Genomic DNA, 22,870 nt, shown 5'->3' with positions numbered 1-22,870 from the left:
GTGATTCTATGAGTTCAGTTGGACCCACTGCACAATTTGGTCTTCTCTAGGATGGATGGGCTGTTAGCATTGAACTTCTGTAAACTCAGGATTTGCCCATATCAACTAGCACGCCACCTCCGCATTAATGCAAATTAATGAGGTGTTGTTATAGGTTTTTATTCCCTTTGGAGTAAAATTAAAACTAAATAAATCAAACAGTAATTAGAAAACTCAATAAGGAAGCTATTTAGCTTAAAACCGACAATGTTTATACCGGTGCTTTATTCACTACAGTTTTATTTTTTTACTCTGTCTTGGTATTTTTTCTAAAAAAAATTTAAAAATTTTTAAAAAACACTCAGCTCAGTTTTCCCAAAAGTTTACCAAATTACCTTAACTCATAAATATTTTCAAAAACATTTCCAAACTTTCTGTCCCACTGAATTGGCCAACCAGTGTAGACTCGCCCCCTTATATTGCTATCAAACGGCATCATGTACATATATCTGGTAATCCTCATCCAGTTGTAACCTCTTAGAGAACAGATATGTTAGCTTACACACTTTTGAGTAGGGTAGCCAACTTGTCTTGGTATGCCCAAGACTTTTCTAATTTGAGGAATGAACGTTCCACATCCAGGAAACGCCCTTAGTCTCAGGCAAAGTGGGACAGTTGGTCACCATATGTTTAAGCCTCTGAAAGTCCTGAGTACTTTAAAGCTATGTATCTACTGCATCACTTTAGTTTCTCACTCCACATTCTCTGGTTCCTTCTTCCGCTTCTGTTCCTACTCCATGTACCACTGTAACCTGCATGGTCCAAGGTACGACAGGCTATCAAACAGCCACTAGGAGACTTTAGCCTTCTAAATCTGAAGCTCTGTTTGGCTTCACCTTCTACTCCCTCTTACTTGAGCCTTTCTCTTCACTCCATCTGCATATCTACCTCAAACTACTCCTTCCCCAGCTCTTCATCAATGCCTCTTTCCATCTGTAAACCTTAACTTCCCTACCCATCTTGTTTACTCCTGATATTCAGTTTCCCTGGGCATCTCACAATCACCCAATTTCAACTCTGCCCACAAATCATCATGCACAAGTTTCACCACCATTCCCTTCCTTCCAAGGAAAAGACCCAAGTTTCAACCGTCTCGTGGAAGAAACACAGGGCATCTCTTGATGACCTGACTCCCAGTGAACTCAACACGGAGTTAAGCCTGGCATGTGGCCTCTCTCCCCATTCCTCTTAACCACATCCATCCAAGCCAAAAGACTGGCAGTCCTGCTTCCCTCCTTCCTTTCCCACATGCCCACATCTGAACACTAGGCAAATGCTGGGGATTCCCCCGCTGACATTCCTGTCAAGTAACTCCACTCCTCTCCATCACCACCCTGCCATTACTAGTTGAGGCTCTCACCTCCTGCCTAGACCATTACAAAGTCCTCCTAAGCACCCCTCTCCCACTCAGAAGCCTTCAGTATTGTCAGAATTCCCCAAATATAAATTTACTTCTTATGACATTTTCAATGGCTTTTCTATAAAAACAAAGTTCAAACTCTAGGATGGTATCAAACACTTTTCCTCACAAAACTCCATCTTCTATTCAGCCTGATCTTGGGATACTCCCCTTCATGCACCCAGAACTCCACTTAACCTGAGCCACGTGCCAGTGCCACAAAAAGCCCACATGTTCACAAGTCTCCATGAACCATAACCTCCCCATCCTGTTACGATCATTATTGTTGTTTTTATTTTTCCATACTTATTCTTAATATTAATCTACATGTGGATGTTTCACAATTAAAAGCATAGTATAAAATTTTTTCTTCCCTTTTTCAATTAACATCCTTAGTATTTCATACTACTATATGGCTTCTATAATTAATTGGATGGTTATACAGACTATGAGTGTTAATTTTATGTTCAACTTAACTGGACTACAGGGTTCCCAGATGTTTAGTTAAACATCATTTTTGAATGTGTCTTTGAGGGTGCTTCTAGATGAGACTAATATTAGAGTCAGTAAAATTGAGTAAACCAGGATGCCCTCCCCAGGGTACAGAAACATCACCCAACCTGCTGAAGGCCTGAATGGAACGCAACGTTGAGTAATAAAGAATTATTCTCTCCACCCAACTGTCTTTGAACTAAACATCAGTCTTCTCCTGACTTCCAACAAGGATTTCTAAGGAACCTATACCATCAGCTCTCCTGGGCCTGGATTTCTCAGCTTCCAAAGTCACATAAGCCAATACCTTATTTTTAAAAGTCTCTTTACACACACACACATACACACACACACACACACACACACACACACACACACATCCTATTGGTTCTGTTTCTCCAGAGAACCTAATACACAAACTCATAATCACTTCCTGTTATGAGACCTTTAGGTGGCTTCCAGTTTTTACTATTATAAATGTTACTGCAGTTAACATTTTCCTACACATGGCTTTCGTCGTAGTCTTTTTAATAATTGCCTCAGGATAAATTCCCAGGAGTGGGATGGCTGGGTCAAAGTGTGTAGAAATTTTATGATTCCTTATAATGGCTGCCAAATTGCTTTTCCAAATAAACTGTACAAATTCCATTGCCACCATACCAAGAGCCTAGTAATTTCCCTAGTATTGGCCTAAAAAACAACCAAAAAACCCCACAATTATTCATTTGAAATATGCAAAATGCTATCTCATTATTATTTTAATCTGCATTTCTTTTATTATTAATAAGCTTAATTTTTTTCAAATGTGTTTACTAAGCATATTCTAATGTTTATTCATATCCCTTTGTCAATTTATCAACATGGTATTTATGATGCATCGGTTGAAACATTTGTTACAAAATTTAACCCTTTAACTCTCATATTCGATGCAAATATTCTCCCAGTATGTTTTATGATTTGCTTTCAGCTATACTATTGTTCACTTTATGGAAATCTAGCAAGTCTATAAAACAAAGTGCTAACTTCTTCCTTCACTGTATTCTAAAAGTCAGGATGGAAATTATTTTAAGACCCCAGGGTGGTTGAGCTATATGGAGTCTGAAGTCAAAATAATGAAGGCTCCTACTGGGCTACAACACTGTCTGCCATAGGCACCTTGGTTTTCTCATTAGTGAAGTGGCTAGTAACCTCCAGCTAAAGTTGTGTCAAGTCTTAGGTGGGAAAACTCCTTTATTTTAGATTCAGGGGATACCACTGCAGGTTTGTTACACAGATATATTGTATAATGCTGAGGTTCGGGTTTCTATTGGACACATCACCCAAATAGTGTACATAGTACCCAGTTGGTGGTTTTTCAACCCTTGATCCCCTTCCTCCCTCCTGGCTTTGGAGACCCCACTGTCTATTGTTTCCACCTTCGTGTTCATGTATACCCACTGTTTAGTTCCCATTTTAAGTGACAGCATGTGGTATTGGATTTTCTGTTTCTGTATTAATTCACTTAGGATAATGGCTTCCAGCTGCATCCATGTTGGTGCAAAGGACATGGTTTCATTCGTGTGTGTGGCTCTGTAGTATTCCAAGGTCAGAAGAGCTACTATTAAAAAATAGCCAATGTTGCTGACGATGCAGAGAAAACGGGAATGTTTAGACATTGTTTTGGGGAATGCAAATTAGGTCAGCCCCTGTGGAAGCCAGTTTGAAGCTTCCTCAAAGCACTAAAGCTAGAACTACCAATCAACACAGTGATCCATTATTGGGTATCTACCAGAGGAAGAAAAAACTCTTTCTGAGCCCTTATATTGCAACTGGTGCCCAGGAAACACGAGACCCAACAATGTCGGCTGTTTCCTTCACATTATCTTTTGGGTGTCTCTCCATCTATTAAGCGTTTATATTTAACTCTGTATCTGGAATCAACTCTGGTATTTCATATACCATATAAATTTTTAAAGAATATTTCATATACCATATAAACTTTTTAAAGAAATTGCTACCCATTTATTCAAATATTTTCCTTATTATTTTTGAGTCATCTATTATTTATTCACTTCTTTTACAATGAACCATCATTGTTGGTATGCTTTTCAAAATGGGCAAAATTTAAAATAGTGATCTATAAGATAAAACCGGTATTAATACTCCAGCAAAATATCTACATAACACAGCTTTTGTTTTCTATTTGGTTTTGGGTTTGAGCTTAATTTAATTAAACTGTCCTGCTGCCAGCATTTTCTAATTAGCAATGTGGTATCCTTGACTGACCAATGGATTCAGAATTTAAAAAAAAAAAAATCTTATATTCAAATGCCAGCCCTGAGATACTGCTTTGTAGCAAGTCATTTGGCCTGAACCTTTGCTATTTTTCATCTGTAAGGTAAAGTTAACAATACCTAACCTTTTTAACTCCCAAAAACATGGTGAGATTCAATTTAGATAATGTCTCTGAAATGTCAGGCAGGGGTATTCTTCCGAATATTATGATTATACTTCATACCATAAGGTTGGTTTCTATATTACTTCTACTTCTGATAAATCTGCACATCTTTCTCATAGCATAAAGGTAAGAGTTTGTACTGGGAGTTTGAGGACAGTTCAGGCTACTGACTTGATCATTAATCAGCTGCTAGATTTGAGTAAATTTGCATAACTAACCGGAGCTTCTGTCTTCTCATTAGTAAAATGGGGATTGTAGTGGGAATGGAATTAGCTAATATGTATGGAAGTATTTAGCAGCCTGTACCCACAGAGCCACACTGGATTAATTACAGTAATGCATGAGTTATTCTCCTTGACCCTCAGGGGTCATTCTCCATCCTCTATGGGTTGCATTCTTCCCTTGCTCTTAGGATTCTGAGAGGTGCCAGGCAATGGGAGACATGGGAAGAACAAAAAAGCAACTGGAGAAAGACATAAGGGTGTTATTTATTCTCCCACCCCTCCTCCAGGGCCAGGGTGTGTTCACTTGGCTGCTTCTCCTGCACCCAGGGATATAGCTCCAGTTGGTGGCCTCTCTTCCAAAGCCAGAGCTCCACCAGACCCTTTCAGTATGATTCCATTAGTCCCTTCCCATGCTGCTAATAAAGGCATACTTGGGACTGGATAACTTATGAAGAAAGAGGATTAATTGACTCACAGTTCACCATGTCTGGAGAGGCCCCAGGAAACTTCAATCATGGTGCAGGGGAAGCAAACAGATCCTTCTTCACATGGCAACAGCAAGGAGAGGAATGAGAGCCAAGAGGAAAAAGTTCTCTATAAAACCATCAGATCTCTAAAGAACTAACTCACTATCGCAAGAACAGCATGGAGGTAACTGGCCCCATGATTCAATTATCTCTCACTGGGTCCATCCCACAACACATGGGGATTATGGGAACTACAGTTAAAGATGAGATCTGGGTGGGGACACAGCCAGACCGTATCAATGAGACACCATAATCACTTTCCATTGGTGCTGGCCTTCAGTGCTTCATTATCTCCTACTAATTCCCATAATCCTATCCACATGTCTGTAAATGGTCTTTTCTACGTCACTTCAGTTGATCTTTGAGTATGCCATCTGGTTCCAGCCAGGATGTGATATAAATCTTAGTTCTTGTTTGAATTGATGAGCCAAGCCTTCAGGGTTCCTTGAGTAGTATGGGCCTGACACTCAGGTGGCAGTAACCACAACCCACCTAGATCTGTGGCCTGATCCAAAGGTAAGCACTTCTCACACTTCCCAACTTTCCAGAATTAGTTTAACAGTTGCTTTTAAAGGTACAGAATTTCTCATTAGAGCATTCCACTGCTCTTGTTCTGCATATCACATAAAGCAAAAGATATTGTTAAACCTAAAAGTAAAATGAACATTCTAACTGGAAGATAAATTGACTTGTTGATGTCCTATCTCCTGACACTACTTAGCACAGGATGACACCTCCCAGGCCCACGGGACACCACCCAAGATGCTAGACTTCCAAACTCCAGTGATGTTTCCCATTAGCGCATTTGAGATCTGAATTCTTCCAGCTTGGCCATGTTCATTCCATCCCAGCTTTGGCCAAAGAGCACTGCCAGAATGTTCACCAACACCCAAGCGTACGAGAAAATCAGAGCCTGGAAGGACTCATGATACTGAAAGTTCCCTGATCTCCTCTGATATTTCTTTCTCATGAAACTTGCCAGAAATAAAATTAAATCCAAAATAAACTCACACATTTCAGAGATTGGACCATTTCATGATGGAAAAACGCATTTAGTTTATACAACAGCAGACAACAAGGGGGCAAACTGTTAGATGACCCCCTTTAAAAGTCATTTTGTTCCACTGTCATTGAAATAGTACTGTGAATGGAAATGGGGTGTTTAGAATTTTTTTAAAAAATTTCAGTAGTGTCAAATTTTCATACCTATAAAAGAGCAATCTCTGCAGCAAAAACTTTCAAGAAATCTGTGTTTAGGCAGAGAAAATGTTCTTCTGGTTGACTTTGTGAAGCAAAAACAAATAAATGCAAACTAAACACATATGCCTGAGGAAATAAACATTTTGATTTTTTAATTAAAAAATTATAGGGCCGGGCACGGTGGCTCATGCCTGTAATCCCAACACTTTGGGAGGCCGAGGTGGGTGGATCATGAGGTCAAGAAATCGAGACCATCCTGGTCAACATGGTGAAACCCCATCTCTACTAAAAATACAAAAAATTAGCTGGGCATGGTGGCACGTGCCTGTAAACCCAGCTACTCAGGAGGCTGAGGCAGGAGAATTGCCTGAACCCAGGAGGCGGAGGTTGTGGTAAGCCGAGATCGTGCCATTGCACTCCAGCCTGGGTAACAAGAGCAAAACCCCCTCTCAAAAAATAATAATAATAATTAATTAATTAATTTAAAAAAATAAAATAATTATAAAAGGACTTGACCTCCCAAATGTCAACCTTACTCTCCTCAGTTACTCAAATGCTCAAACTTGTGTTGCTCAATATGATAGCCACTAGCTTTGCAACATATGACTACTTAAATTTAAATTTACTAAAGCTAAATTTTAAAATCTGCACTTCAGTCACAAAAGGCACATTCAAGTGCTCATTAGCCAGTGGCTATCATGTTGAACGGTGTGGATTATCGAACATTTTCATCATCACAGGAAGTTCTAATGGACAGCATTGGGTCGAATTACTTACTTCCATGCATTTCAACTATTTCCAAGGACAGTAGATCAGTACCAGCAATCACAATTTACTAAAGTTATAACCTTTCAGGGTAGCAATTATCCATTCCTTAACCTCAGCCTTCCTCTTCAGAGGCCGGAAATGCCCAAGAGGCTTGGTAGGCTTGCCATACAACTCTGGCAAGCCCACCATGCAATGGGATGGAGACAGAATTCTACTGGGACCTCCTGGAAAAAGTTTTATTTCCCTTATAAGGGTACTGTGCCTTGCTCTTTTTTCACCTCTGAACATAAACATAGTTGGGCCTCTGTATCTGCGGGTTCTGCATCGATGGATTCCAGCAACCGCAGATGAAAAGTACTGGTGGAAAAAATTGCATCTGTACTAGAGGGGTACAGACTTTATTCTTGACATTGTCTTCTAAACAATGCAGTGTAACAATTTACAGCCGGGCGCGGTGGCTCAAGCCTGTAATCCCAGCACTTTGGGAGGCCGAGGCGGGTGGATCACGAGGTCAAGAGATCAAGACCATCCTGGTCAACATGGTGAAACCCCGTCTCTACTAAAAATACAAAAAATTAGCTGGGCATGGTGGCGCGTGCCTGTAATCCCAGCTACTCAGGAGGCTGAGGCAGGAGAATTGCCTGAACCCAGGAGGCAGAGGTTGCGGTGAGTGGAGATCGCGCCATTGCACTCCAGCCTGGGTAATGAGAGTGAAACTCCGTCTCAAAAAAAAAAAAAAAAAAAACAATTTACATAGCATTTACACTATATTAGGTATTATAAGTATTCTAGAGATTATGGAAAATATACAGGAGGGTGTGCATAGGTTATATGCAAATACTATGCCATTTTGTACCAGGGTCTTGACCATCTGTAGATTTTGGTATCCACAAGAGGACCTGAATCAGTTGCCCAGGGATACTGAGGGACCAGTGTATTGTGACTGGAGTTGCAGCAGCCATCCTGTAACCAAAACGCAAATGCGTGAGGATGAAGGTCAACACATCAAATCCAAGAGAATTGAAAGAGAGAAAGAACCTGAAATTTTGATGGGATATTTGTGGAGCAAGTAAAACCAATACAAGCAAGTATTTATTTCTACTTTTCATTAATGAGAACCTGTATCCCTACATGTTGATATGACTACGGTAAGGGATTCTACTAGGTGCAGTCGTTTTTCTGTTACAATCGTTAATCCACAAAAGAGAAGTTCTGTAAACTAAGCGTCCCAAAATCTAAGATAATCATTACACCTAGTACAATCAAACTGGTAATAATGCCAAGCCTCACATACATTTAGGCAGATCACATAATCACAAAAAGAATTTATTACATAATATATGTGTTCATAAATATATATCCTGCAAAAACATAGATTAATATTTTTTAAAGCATAGTGAGAAATTATAGATTGAATGGCCATATACTGAAGAGTTTTAACCAATAGCTTTGGATGTGAGTGTGTTGATAAATTTTCTGCTTTAAATGTGTTTTGGTTTTTTTAAATATATATTTTATTGTGTTTTAGGTTTTGGGGTACATGTGAAGAACATGCAAGATTGTTGCATAGGTACACACATGGTAGTGTGGTTTGCTGCCTTTCTCCCCATCACCTATATCTGGCACTTCTCCCGATGTTATCCCTCCCCAACTCCCCACCCCCCACTGTCCCTCCCCTAGCTCCCCCCCACAGACCCCAGTGTGTGATGATTACCTCCCTGTGACCACATGTTCTCATTGTTCAACACCCACCTTTTAATGGGAACATCCTCTTTTTAATGGGCACATCCTTTTATGTGTATATATGTGCAGTTTATAAACATCCAGAAACATATATGGATAGATAATTTAACACTCTTTCAAATTTAAACAAAAAAAAAATCTGCTAAAACCATGTTGGTAGTTGTTTTCCTGAAATGATCTTAGAGGTTCATGAAAATATCCTTTTATCCGCAAAAATACCATTTGTTCCTGAAATCCGACCGTTAGAGGTACTTCTAGCTTAAGCAAAATGGGAGTTTTGAAGCCTGTGAAAAATACAATTCTCCTTGAGGAGAAAACATATTCATTGTTGGTTCTTTACATGACTTGGTATGAGAAATATACTTTATCTCAAAGAAATGCCTTTGAGATATGGAAGGCTGTGGCTTAGGGTCTCATCAAATTAGACAACGGAGACGCAGTCTGCTGACTTCCCTTTTTAACCTAGTCTCAATGTCATCTAGGACAGCATGGAGCCATCACTAAGTCTATGTGTGTAGCAAAGACTGTGACTTTTAGTGGGAGCTGAGTAACAATTTGTGAGTAAATGAATGAAGGAATTAATGACCAGCAATCAAGCCCACCCTTTGCTCTGGAGCACACACTTTCTACAACAGTACTACCTTCTCTCAGAATGCGGCCAGCAAGCTCACCTTGAAGCTACTGTGGCCTCCCAGACTTCACATTGCACTGCATTTTTTTATGTCATGCATCATCTTTATTTTTACTCCAACTTACAATTGGATTGCAATTGGATGTTCTTGCATTGACCCCCAAAAAAGAAAACGTTTAAAAGCAACATCTCAGGACTTCAAGATCATCCTGGGCAACAAGATGAAACCCCATCTCTACCAAAAAAAAAAAATATGAAAAATTAGCCAGGTGTGGTGGTGCATGCCTGTAGCTCCAGCTACCTGGAAGGCTGAGGTGGAAGAAACATCTGAACCTGGAAGGTTGGGGCTGCAGTGAGCTGTGATAGTGATACTGCACTCCAGCCTGGACAACAGAATGAGACCCTGCCTCAAGAAAATAAAAATAAAAATAAAAAAGCATTGTTACCAACATTGTACAGATTTTAAACACTGTTACATAATTTTCCTTATATCAAAATGCTCCACCATACAGACAACTCAAATGTCAGAAATCCACAGGCTCTGTCCCTCATCTTCCACCTGTCCTCTCCCATATGTGCCCCTTTCCTGGTGGAGCTGGGTTTCATCTTGAGAATTTCAAAACTAGGAAATCCTCTTTGCTTCAGGTACCCGACATCATCACATGCTGATTCTATAACGAGCACATTTGTACTTGGCTTTAAAGCAGATGTTTTAGTCAATAATTTGACTCAGGTGATCTATTAAGTTTTATTTAGTTCTTCTATTTACACATATGGTCCATATTAAGACTTTTACAAAGACACAAGGCATGCTGGGAGACAGCTCTGCTAAGACTTTATGAAGTAAAACAACTGTTCCAGTTTGATATTTTTCCTGACATCTTAATCCATTGCTTAAACACGTTTCTAATTGCAGTGTTTAACCTTGGCCTGAAAAGAGAGTAACTGTTTCTAATACATTATCAAGAAGTTTTTAGTTGTATCCTTGGGTAAATTAAAGGTGCTCAGAACTGTAATTTGATGCCAAAAGCAGATACCATATTGCACTTCACCATCAGAAAGAAAGGAGAGAGAGAGACAGAGACTGACTAACTAGAATAATAAACTTTGGTCAGTGAAGCAGAAACCACTAGGGTTTTAAAGTGCTGAGATTCTTTGGTAAGTTTTGCAATATGAACCGTTCTTGGCCCGTATGCACACTCAGATTAAACACCACTCATATCCAAAGCTTGTTTATCTCTTTTACAATTGGAAATTCTCCTCTGAATAACTCCTATAAGCCTCTTTGGTATAAAGCCCCCTTAAGTCATCTGCTTTGTCAGCTATAGGATTTTCAACATTTGTTTCACAAGTGTGGACTCTAATGGGATTTAAATCAACAAGAGGAATTGACTGCTGCCTTTGAGGCTTTGTAGTATCTGCTAGTGACGGTTTGTCTGAGTTACTGGGAATGAAAAAAAGTTAGTTTTTTCATTTTACATATCAAATCACAGTCTACTTTTCAAATATAGCACATTATAATTTCCAAAGGGACATATTTTACACACACACACACACACACACACACACGTATATGTTTATAGAGTGTATATGCTTGCATGTATATGTAAACACAATATAAAATACAGAATATAAGTAGATAAAATATACTATCGTTTCTCTTGATTTGTTCTTTTGTTACATGTAACACTCAGCAATGTTTATTAAACTTAAAAGTTTCCTCAATACCTCCCAAGAAGACAATTATGGAAATCAATCAACCCCTCTTACTTTTTTAACAGCAAGGCACGTCCAGCAATGAAGCAACCACAGCCACATGAGCTGCTAAGTTCTCACCCCAGCCAGTGTCCCAGTGGAAGCCTAATCACCCAGGGCCAGGAACAGTGGCCAACACATCTGTGCCTCAGCCCGTCTCTGTCCACCTGGAGATGGGATTAGAGGCCACCAAGATCTCAGAAAACCCTCACAGTTCAACTAGCAGCCAATGCAACCCATGAGGTCAACTCAGGTGCAGGCTAGTCTGGTCAAGTAAAGCACACAGCCCTCATCCAGTGAACTCAAACCCAAGCTGTTCCTTTAGTCTATGGGGAATTTATCAAGCACCACATTTGGTCTTCTATAGTCATTTTCACAGTGAATTTCCCCCTCCTCTTTGAAGCAGATCCCTTTGCACATGAAGTCATTCTGGGAATGTATGATCACATGAATATGTCACAGAAACAGTGTATCCGACTTACTTAATATCAAGCAGGTAACAGGCGTTAAATCTGTGCTCACCCTAACCCTTCAAGGTAAGTACTATCTGCCCCATTTTACAGATGATGACAATGGAGCCCAGGCAATCTGAGAGATCCATCCAAGGTCACTCCACTCACAAAGTAGCAGACTCAAGGCTAAAACCAAATGCACGTGGCTTTGGAGTCACTCAGATCTACTTCAGAAGAACAGAAGAACACTCTCTCAACTATGCTGGAGTTGCCAAACTTTGGTCACTTCCTCCCATAATCAGGTTTCTATCATTCATGTTGCCATGGATGTGTCTCAATAGGCCAGATGTGTGATGGCATTTTACAAAACCTACTTCCCTCATCTCTTCTTTGACCTCCTTGTCTTCATCAATTTGTACTGCCAGAATAAAACGCCATAGAACAGATAATTTGTAAAAGAAAAAAAAAAAAAAAAAAAAAAAACAGAAATTGATTTTCTCACAGTCCTGGAGGCTAGGAAGACCAAGATCAAGGTGCAGGCTTGTTTCTTTGTCTTGAGAGCTGTGGCACTTTGAAGGAAGGAATGCTTTGTCCTCACACTGCAGAAGGCAGAAGGGCAGGCTGAACACTGCAGGAAGCCCCTTTTATAAGGCTCTTCATCCAATTCAAGAGGGGAGGAGCCCTCATGACTTAACTACCTCTTAAAGGTCCCTCTTAACACCATCACTTTGACCATTAAGTTTCAATACCTGATTTTCTGAGGGGACACATTCAAACTATAACACTCCTCAACATGTATGCAGAGAAGGAAATCAGGGGTAGGAATACAGTGTCCCCTAATGTTCCCCTCCCTTTTTCAACCTCACCCATCACCACTCAACAAAATTATATCAATTTGTGTGTGTGTGTATGTGTATCAGGTCATATACATTCATATATATACATATATATATGCTCCAACATGATGCACTATTGTTAATAATAAATGTTGACTGGCTGACCAAAAATGAATCTATACATATTTACATGTGTCTGTGTGTACGCATGTGTGTATTCATACTTACAGGAAAGAAATTGCTAAAGAAAGTATATGACACGTGAAATGCAAACTAAAGCAACAGAAAGTCACTCTGAGTTGAGAGTGGAGGATATGTTTCTCAAGTCTGCTTTTCCATCATAGTATGGCGACTACAACACGTGTGTGTTCCATTTCTCAATAAAGCAGAGCTGTGAACTGTTCAATGGGAAGTGCCAAGAGACTCATTAGCAGAAAGGGCAAGGGGAGAAGGCAGCGGATGTTTTCATTAACCACATAAATTCCTCGGTTTGTTTTTTAAATAAGATATTTGTTAGAAAATGAAAGATCAGAATGGTTAAAATTGCCTTATGTCTTTCATAATATCATATGAATTATTCAAATTGGGTTAGTTGTTCAAAGCTGGAATGAGAGATTTTAAATGTGCAAAGAGAACAACAGGATGAGAATAATACATTTTGTAATATGAGAATTTTTAGAAGGTAAAGGCCAGCTGGCCTGTCATCATAAGGTCTTTTCAACAACTAAATGGTTCTAGATGTGCATCGGCAGGGTAGGGGTGAGGCTGGGAGACTCATAGAAAGGAAGGATCTTGAAGTCCAGCTAATTGAAAATACTCAGTATGCTAGATTTTTTTATGGTTATTATGCAATGAGGAAACCTCTCCTACCAAGCCTGTGTCTCATAGATTTCTATAGGCTCACCTTTAGCCAATCAACAAACATTTACTGAGTGTTAACAACAATGCATCATGTTAGAAAAGCCACAAAAATATCCTTTGTCTCAAGAAGCATATGCCTCGGAAGGCTAAGACATACACAAAATACCCAGGAAATAATATATAATGCCTAATAAATACGTTGAACACCATATGCCAAAGATTATCCAAACTATGGGGAAAGGCCACCATGTTGACCAGAGTAGCCAGTGCTTCATGGAAAGGATATGACTTGAATTTAACTTTGAAAAACAAAGAGGAATTCGAGATACTGAGCCAAGACAGAGAATACAAACAAAACATAAAACCATGGAGGGCCCTGAAAGAAATACAAAAAGAAGACCAGCTAGACTTCAGGTACAGGTTTTAAAGTTGGTCAATTAAGGTTGTTAATCCCTTAAAGTATGAGCATTATCCTGGATTAGCCAGGGGGGTTCAATGTAATTCAAGTGTCTTTTAAATGTAGAAGAGGGAAGAAGACAAGTCAGTCTCATAGCGATGCCAAGTGAGACAGATGCAAGTACCTTTGAGTACAGAAACGGGGCCACAAGCCTAGAAATGTGGGCAGGGAAACTTCTGGTGGCTTGAAAAGGCAAGAAAACGGCATCTCTCTTAGGCCTCCAGAAGTAACTCAGCCCTATCAAGACCTTGATTTGAGCCCACTGAGATTCATTTGGGGCTTCTGACTTCCAAATCAGTAAAATCCCAAATCTGTGCCATTTCAAACCATTAAATGTGTGACAATTTATTACACCCATAAGAGAAACTAATGAATTTCAGGTATTAGGGTGGGAATGTGGGGCCATTTGCCTACTGGACATATACTCATCTCTTTGACTGCAGAGAGAGCTAACGGGACCAGCAGGCAAGTCTGGAGTTTCTGATAATGACTGACCATCAAACAAGGGCCTATTTTGAAAGGTCATAGGGTTTTCAGAGCACCTAGCATGGTGCCCGATACTAAATATTAAATATAAAAACTCCCTTCACAAATATTAGTAGCTATTCTTACATCATTAGTGACTATTAAAAAGTTCAGTTTTCTAACTCCTGGTAATCAAACGCACCATGCTTTATTTCGAGTGCTGAAATAACTGTTGTGATACTCTTATTTCAGCCTCCAATCAACAGCTCTTTGTCCCCTTTCTTGTCCCTCTCGAGTCTTTCTCCCACCCTCTCTCTAAGCTTCTCTGCTCCTCTCCACCACTCAGCTCCTACACGTACAGCTCTCTCCCTCCAGCCCCTGAAAAACCACCTAAAGTTCAACACCTGTGGCGGGAAGAGCTCTAAGAAGCAGTGAGTATCTCCACTGGAGAAAAGAAAAAGTAAGGTGGAATTCAGGAGGAGAAATCAATCAAAACCACAGCAACTCTACTCAGCGCCTCAGGCAGAGCCAAGGAGCTGCCCACAGGCTGTGGTCCTGAAAGTTGCACTCAAGGGAGCAAAAGAGCAGGAATAGTCTGAAGTCTGTTGACCAAGACCTCAGAAGGTGGTGACTTCCAAGGAGACACAAGAAAGGCAAAGGACATAAGAGAGTGAACTGTAGCTAGATGGGTGATTTATAATATGTTCATGTTTTTTTTTTCCTCTTAGAAATTTGTTTAAGATTTATTTTCATGTTTTTTTTCCTGACTTTTGAACTACTTCTTTCTAGAAATGTAAAATTAATCCTTGAAATGGCCACTGGAATACTGGTACCGACACTTTCCTCCATTGTTGCAATCACTGACAAGTATCATCATTGTTCTTGAGCAAGGAAAGGGTGAGCTCATACAGTGACATTGTGGTCCTGTTAGCTACTTCAAATGGATGGGCTGGAGAGATGAGAGATTAAAATCATTCCAAGAAACTGGCTAATTGGCATTCCAGTCTGAAGCAAGAAGAGATGTCTGCCAAACGGACCTCCATGGAAAGAGATTCAACATGATGGCTTCCAGGCATCTCGGGACAGGGGGCCAGGCGGGCAGGGAATAAAAAAGACCTGTGGCCAGCTGAATGCAAAAAGCAGCTTGTGGCAAAGTTGGCAAAATACATGAAGACATTTATTCTTCAGTAGTTCTTTAATGGAGTGGAAAACCAAAGCCTGTATTTTGCAGGCGGTGAATGAATATTGTCTTGGAACGAGACTCCCTGAGATGTGAGGCAGCACATGACCCCGAAGATGACCTGTTAAGGCTAGATGAGCATCCAAGTCTACCAACAACTTACTCTATGACCACGTTAGCAATGGTTTTCAGCTTTGGAAAAACCATGTTACATTTAGACCGTCACCCATAGGGTCAATTCAGGTACAAACTTTTAAGAAAGAGGCCCTCTTTTAAGCATAGAGGTCTCCTTAACATAAACTGAACCGCAAAGAAAAGTGAGGAACAGAAGGAAGAGGAGGGAGGAATAGGGGACGCCTCATGATGGCAGGTCAAGAAACTTCCAAGAGATTTGGAGAATTGGGCATTCCTTTCCAGATACAGTGGTCAGTCAGAGTTTCATAAAGATGGTTCTCCCACTGGCAAGGAGCAAAGCCACCTTCTTCCAAGAAGGTCAACCTTTTCTCCTGGGAGTGCATTTCAGGAGGAACTTACCTGGAATGGTAAGAAAGGAGCAGCCCAGTCTGGACAGTCAGACCAACTGAATAAACCCTGATTATCAATGTGGAAAGAGGCTCCCACCAGGTCATCTTCACATCTTACAAAGGAATCTTAAAAGAAGAGCAGAGGGGCCAGGCACGGTGGCTCAAGCCTGTAATCCCAGCACTTTGGGAGGCTGAGGTGGGTGGATCATGAGGTCAAGAGATCGAGACCATCCTGGTCAACATGGTGAAACCCCATCTCTACTAAAGAAAATACAAAAAAGAAAAAAAATTAGCTGGGCATGATGGTGCGTGCCTGTAATCCCAGCTAATCAGGAGGCTGAGGCAGGAGAATTGCCTGAAACGAGTGAAAGTCCATCTCAAAAAAAAAAAAAAAAAAGAGCAGAGAGAGAGCAGATAAAAAAGTCTGCAAATGTGGAGAACATAACTTGAGGAAAAATGAAGAAGAAAGAAGCAAGAAGAAGAAGCAGAAGAAGAGGAAGAGGAAGAGGAGGAGGAGGAGGAGGAAGAAAGCATTTGATTATCTCCAGGTAGAAGGAAGGTGGACTGCAGAAGACAGATAAAGCCACAGTAATTATCATAGAGTACATAAACTACACCCAATTCCAAACCAGCACAACACCTCTTATATATTACAGGTTTATGTAAATGCAGCCACACGTACTTGCTCATGTATTATTTATAGCTGTTTCATACTAAAACATCAGGTAGTGTGTCCCACAAGGCCTGCTCCCTTCTCCTTTACACACATCCATACACACACACACACACACACACACACACACACACATGCTGACTTCTAATACAGATGAGGATCTAAGTATTTTGCAAATCTTGTAAAATATTACCCCATATTAAGAAATTAAAACAAACAGAAGAACTACATGGTAGGTCATGAGTAATTTAAGAAAATTATCAATTTTAGGAACTAGGGAATGTTTTTGCATCCAGAGAATAACTATAGAAACCCAAACTAAACTTTTATTCTTTCTGTGAATATGTTCAAAGACATAGAAAAATATGAAGTCACCAACACCTGTCAATGTTGCAGAATGAGGCAGTCAACACATAAAAAGAGCACTACAGTTATGAATTCCCTTGGTGGACAAGAGAAGCAAACAAAGGTTATGTGAACATACCCACTTACCATTTTCATTCATTCAAGCATATCCCCTATAAATACTGCCACAACAAACTGACCTAACAAACATTATTCTCTAGACAGAACACTGTTTTGATGAAAGAGATAGCAATTATTTGCACAAAAATCACTCTGTACTATAGAAAAAAAAAAGTCTTTTAATCTCTGGCATGTGGAAAGCTGTTGATTTGTTTCTAATTGTAAACGATGAGAGAAAGAAGGAAAGGGACCTAGCTAGAGAAGGAGGTGAAGGAGAAACATTCTAAATAAACATTTTGCTTAAAATCAAAGGCTATCCTAACATAAATAAAAAATTGGAGTACAAGTGACATTTCTTAAATATCTATACATTTTCATGTCCTTTACCCATCCCATACACACAAGCACGTATAAATGCTTTTTTGAATTCTGATATCAGAATGACCGATAAATTCTCAATTACTGTAGTAAACCATGGAAAGGAAGTCTATGGAATTACTAACACTGGAGTTAATTTATACTGACACTGAAATTAATTTATACTGACACACAATGAAATTAATCATTCCAATTTTAATTAATGTTCTTTAACTCTCCTCTCCTAAATGAAATCTACATGGTAGAAAAAGTGGAGCTAGCATCAAACTAATTAGTAACTCTGAAGGTTACTTTCAAGTTTTCACTTTTATGTTAAAATATGATCACATTTTCATTTTAGGTAGTTCCTTTCTCTCCATTTAATATGGATTGTCTTAATTCTTTAAAACATTATTACTTCCTTGATGGTCAAGAAAATAAATACATCTTGGGGGTCAGAGAAATCCCTCAATTATCATGAGTGGAATTTGAAAGGCTGCCTCTAATCACTCAGTAAAGTTTTTCAAAAGGGTGGGGTGGGGGACCATAACTCAGTAGGATAAAGACTTTATTCAAGCATGAATTGCTATCAAAATCATCCAGCTTTATACTATATTAGCGGTTTAAAGTGCCAAACCACATCATCGCTCAGCTGAGCTTGGAAAGTTTCAAAAACCGCAAACCAGAGCCCAAAGATAAATTGGCCAGTGAATTCATTACTTCCAGAAAGAAAAACTTTTGAAACAAAAGATACCATAGCAGCCCCAGTGGCACAATTGATTAGCACACAGTACTTATAAGAAGAGAAGACATAAACATTTGTTTGTACCATGAATAGCGTACAGCATTCCCTCTCCTTGATCAAGGCAGCTTTGGCTATTAGTTTGGGAGTGGGGATAGTCTACAAACGAGTAAGAAAGACAGGAGTTCTTCTACAAAGACATGAACTTTCCCTCCACCTCTTGCATTTTTAAAAACAAACAAGTAAGTCTCTGGCCTCATAGAGAAGATATGAGCAGCGATAAGAGAAGACAGGCATTACATGATGTCTTAGAGAGCATTACCAAGTGGGCTGCAACCTGGGTGCTAGTACTGGTCAAACCAGCGGCATCATCCTGGCTCCACTACTAAACACCTTGACTCTGGCCAACTTCTTCCCTCAATCTGTTTCCTCACAGTAACACAGCAATAGCATTGGTAATGACCTCAAGAATATTGTGAAGATACTACCAGTAATTAGTGTTATTAAAATAACACTTTTAAAATGCATCACTTAATTTGAAAAGTGGTTTATTCAACACCACACTACCATTACCATCAAGAACTCTTAAATTCTGCTTTGCCTTTGTTGTCAAACAAAAAGATGAAAAAGATAATTCAAAAGTTTTTTCTTACTATAGAGAACAAGTTCTCAAACTTCATAGAGCCTCAGAATCTCTGGGAAAGCTTGTTAAAGCACAGATTGCTGGGCTGCACTCCCAGAGCTTCAGATTTAGTAAGTTGGTGGGAGGGGCTAAGAAATTGAATTTATAACAAGTTTCCAAGTGACAGATGCTGAAGATCTGAGGACCAATTAGAGAACCACTGCTGTAGAAGAAGTTTATAGTCGTTGGTTGGAAGTCTTTGGTTGAGAGGGAAAAGAGACAGAGACTCACAAATTCCTGGAGGAAAAGAGTGAACGAAAAACACCAAGAGAGGAATGTCCACTTTGCCCTTTACAGTCACAGACAACAAGACAAAGTACAACCCCCTGTGTCAATCAATACTAATGTGGTGGGAGTCTGCAAGCCTCAATGTTAGCTATGTAGAGATTTCAAGCTCTGCTGTGGAAAGGAAATATGCTAGACATCTAGGGAGTTATGACTGGATTTAAGAATAGGGGATGAAGACAAAAAAAATTTCACAATAAATCTTTCAAATGATGATCTCTTAAGCTCCGTTTTCTAATATATTCAAAGAGAAGGTCATGTTCAGCAGCAGTGAAATTTAAGTCACTAATCCTTCACTAAATTATTTCAAGACATTGAAATTTTATTTTAATTAGATGGCTTAAGTCATTTACAATGTAATTCTGGACTACTTTTTTTTGTTTGTTTGTTTTTGTTTTTGTTTTTTGAGACGGAGTTTCGCTCGTTACCCAGGCTGGAGTGCAATGGCGCGATCTCGGCTCACCGCCACCTCCGCCTCCTGGGTTCAGGCAATTCTCCTGCCTCAGCCTCCTGAGTAGCTGGGATTACAGGCATGCGCCACCATGCCCAGCTAATTTTTTGTATTTTTAGTAGAGACGGGGTTTCACCATGTTGACCAGGATGGTCTCGATCTCTCGACCTCGTGATCCACCCGCCTCGGCCTCCCTGGACTACTTTTACAACTTGCTTTTGGTACCATTAATTTGTAACACTCCATGTTTAAACTACACATAAGAGTTCACATAAATCCAAGACAGAGACATAAAAGATAATGGTTTTATTGTAATCCAACTCAACCTATATTCCTGGCACTATTATACTCATAAAATATGCATTGAAAACTCTAGGTGGGAGTTCTATTTTCATCTATATCTACATAGTCCAACAAGGCAACACTGAACCGCTTCACCCTGCTGGAAAGTATTTCACCTGGCAACAGCCCAAAGCCATTCAACTCTGAAAGTGTTATTAGAATAAAGAAAAGTAAATGTAGGTAAAATGTCACATTTTCATTATTACAGACACAAACAGATACACTGCTAATTATTTTTCAAAATCATCCTGGCAATGTCATGAAAATAAAAATGAAGAATAAATATCAAATTCCATTCCTGAAGCTTTATATTTCTAGAAATGTTTTACAAATAAAATGAATTCCCTGAAACATTCTGTGAATAAATTATTTATGGTCCACAAAAACTTGGATATCAGGGAATGTGCCATCCTTGTCTTAAAACTTCTCTATTTCTGAGAAGTCATACAGCACTGAAATCTGCTTAGCTTTGTGTAACTCAGAGGTTCTCAAACTAAGTAAGCAAAACATCTTGTTTTCATGTCTGTGTTGCATCTTCTCTGGATATAGAGTTCTGGGTTGACAGATTGTTCTTTTCTTTCACCACTTAAAACAAGTCATTGCCACTGCCTTCTGCTTTCCAATATTTCTGATAAGTTAGTGAACATTCATCATTGCTCTGTACAGAATGAATTGTTTTTCTCACTGTTGTCATGATGACCTCATTGCTTTGACTTTAGCATTTTTACTATGATTTGGCCAAAAAACAAAAGTGTGCTTTTCTTTCTATGTCTCCCACTTACGGTTTGCAAAGGTTCTTGAATCTTCAAGTTAATATTTTTCACCAAATTTGGGAATCTTTTATCCATTATTTGTTAAAATATTGTTTCACATGCCAGTCTCTTTCTTGTCTCTTTCTGGGACTGCAATCACATGTATCTTATATTGCTTGATGTGTCCCATATAGGGCTCTGTTAATTCTATTTTTTCTTCTACATTCTTCAACTGGAGTTGTACCTATTGATCCATTTTCACATTCACTGGCCTTTTCTTCTTTCTTCGTCAATTTGCTGTCAGGCCCATATTGCAAAAATTTCCATTTTAGATATTTTACTTTTCAATTCTAGAGTTTCTATTTGGTCCTTTTGCAGACTTTTTGTTATTCAGTTGAGATTTTCCATTTGTTCACTCCTGATGACAAAATCCTTAGTTCCTCTGACAAATTAATAGTAGCTGTTTTTAAAGTACTTGGTATTCCCACAGCTGTGTCTTCTTTGGGTCTATTTTCACTGACTCCTTTTTCTCTTGTTTATGTTTCATTTTGCTGCCAGAATTTTTTTAGTTTGCACTGACCATACTGGATGACATATTTTAGGACTCTGTATTGTGTTATCTTTCTGCAATAACAGGACTGTTGATTTGTATTTTTTTAAAAAGCAGTTAAATTAGCAGTTAGTTACTGGCCAATCAGCTTTAACATGCGGAGGCTTGACTTTTATACTTTGGTAGGCTAGGTCTGTTTCCATTTTGCCCTCAGTCCAACAGAAAAAATTATTTTACCCAGAAAAGCCTATAAAATCCTATTATTCTAGCCACAGAAATGAGTGTTGCCCAAAAAAAAAAAAAAAAAAGGAATGAAGAAGTATTCTTTATGTGAGTATAGGTTTTTAAGAGGTCCTTCCTTTATAGTTCTGAAAGCTACTCAAAGTATACCTTTTACTGAAAAGTTGGTGAGTTATTAGGTAGTACAAATTCACAGCATGTGTAAATCAAGCTTTATTTTCCCCATATGGGCAGAAAAGTCATAATAACCAACCTAAATCACCAAATAAGAAGCAAAGCACTTAACCACTTCTCTGCTGAAGTTAAAATAGAATCTTTTCAGTTTTTTCACCACTTTCTTACAAAGGTTACCTTTTATCAAAAGTCAAATATAACAAATGCTTGCATATAATACAGACCTAACTTGTTCCCATCTTTTACCATTTTTGATGAATTAGTTAACCTCTGTAAGTACCTTTTTTCTTTCTTACAAAATACTATAACAACAGGTACCTCTTTAGCACAGTATCAGGTACAGAGCTATCACTCAGTAAATCAGTGTTTCTGTTTTTGAGATGGGGTCTCATGACATCACTATTTCACCCAGGCTAGACTCAGGGTCCTGACCTGAAGTGATCCCCCAGCCTTGACCCTCCAAGTAGCTGAGATTACAGGTGAGAGTCACCATGCCTGACTAGTAAATAGCTATTCTTAAAGGTGGAGACCTCTACCTCTACATCATGCGGTGGAAAAATATTTAATCCAACAGCTAAAATAGAGTTTTTCTGTTCTCCCTAATTAGAGGCCTGCTAAAATCAAAACTCACAGCACTTGCTATGACTCAGCTCATTCCACATAACAAGAACTGCATGTCCACAAGCTAAAATAGTCATAGGTCCAAAAGAAAAACCCATGATTCTGCACCCACCCTATCCCATTGCCACCTGAAATCTGCTCCTTCTACTGGTAAAACGGGCTGATTCCATATCTGCCCTCATGTTCCACTCAGCTGCCTACACTAGGAACCTCAGGACTCTCCTCAACACTTCCTGTTCTCTCGAATCAGCTGTCAACCCATTCTGCCTCTTCACCCTCACTCAAAACCTCTGCCATCTCCTCAACCCCGAAGTCACTGCTTTAGATGATATCTTTATCCCCTTTTGCCTATACCATTTCCAACAGCCTCCTTAAAACCTTTCCCTGCTTGTAAATACATGTTTTATACCACCAGCAGAATCATCCTAAAAGGAACCTGAGTCCTTTGTCACCTATAAGCCCCCAGTAGTTTCCCACTGCCTAAAAACATGAACTCCATGCTCAGAAGCAGCCTATAAAATGTTGTGCTAGAAGCCCAGTTGTGCT

At 39.3% G+C, this 22,870-nt stretch overlaps 1 protein-coding gene across 3 annotated transcripts in view; it reads right to left on the bottom strand.

The window, feature by feature from the left end:
- The window catches only part of PID1 (phosphotyrosine interaction domain containing 1), a 243,177-nt gene that overhangs the window by 190,018 nt on the left and 30,289 nt on the right, over positions 1–22,870 (bottom strand). Inside the window, exon 1 of one of the 3 annotated variants that reach the window (XM_074398925.1) lies at positions 12,170–12,187. The exons of the other annotated variants lie outside the window; for them this stretch is intronic. The gene's annotated coding sequence lies outside the window, so the exon portion shown is untranslated. Of the gene's footprint in view, positions 1–12,169; positions 12,188–22,870 lie in introns of those variants that run through there. 3 annotated transcript variants of the gene reach the window in all.

The sequence above is a fragment of the Saimiri boliviensis genome, chromosome 5, assembly GCF_048565385.1.
Source record: "Saimiri boliviensis isolate mSaiBol1 chromosome 5, mSaiBol1.pri, whole genome shotgun sequence".
Classification (NCBI taxonomy): domain Eukaryota; kingdom Metazoa; phylum Chordata; class Mammalia; order Primates; family Cebidae; genus Saimiri; species Saimiri boliviensis.
This window is presented reverse-complemented; position numbering and strand designations above follow the sequence as displayed.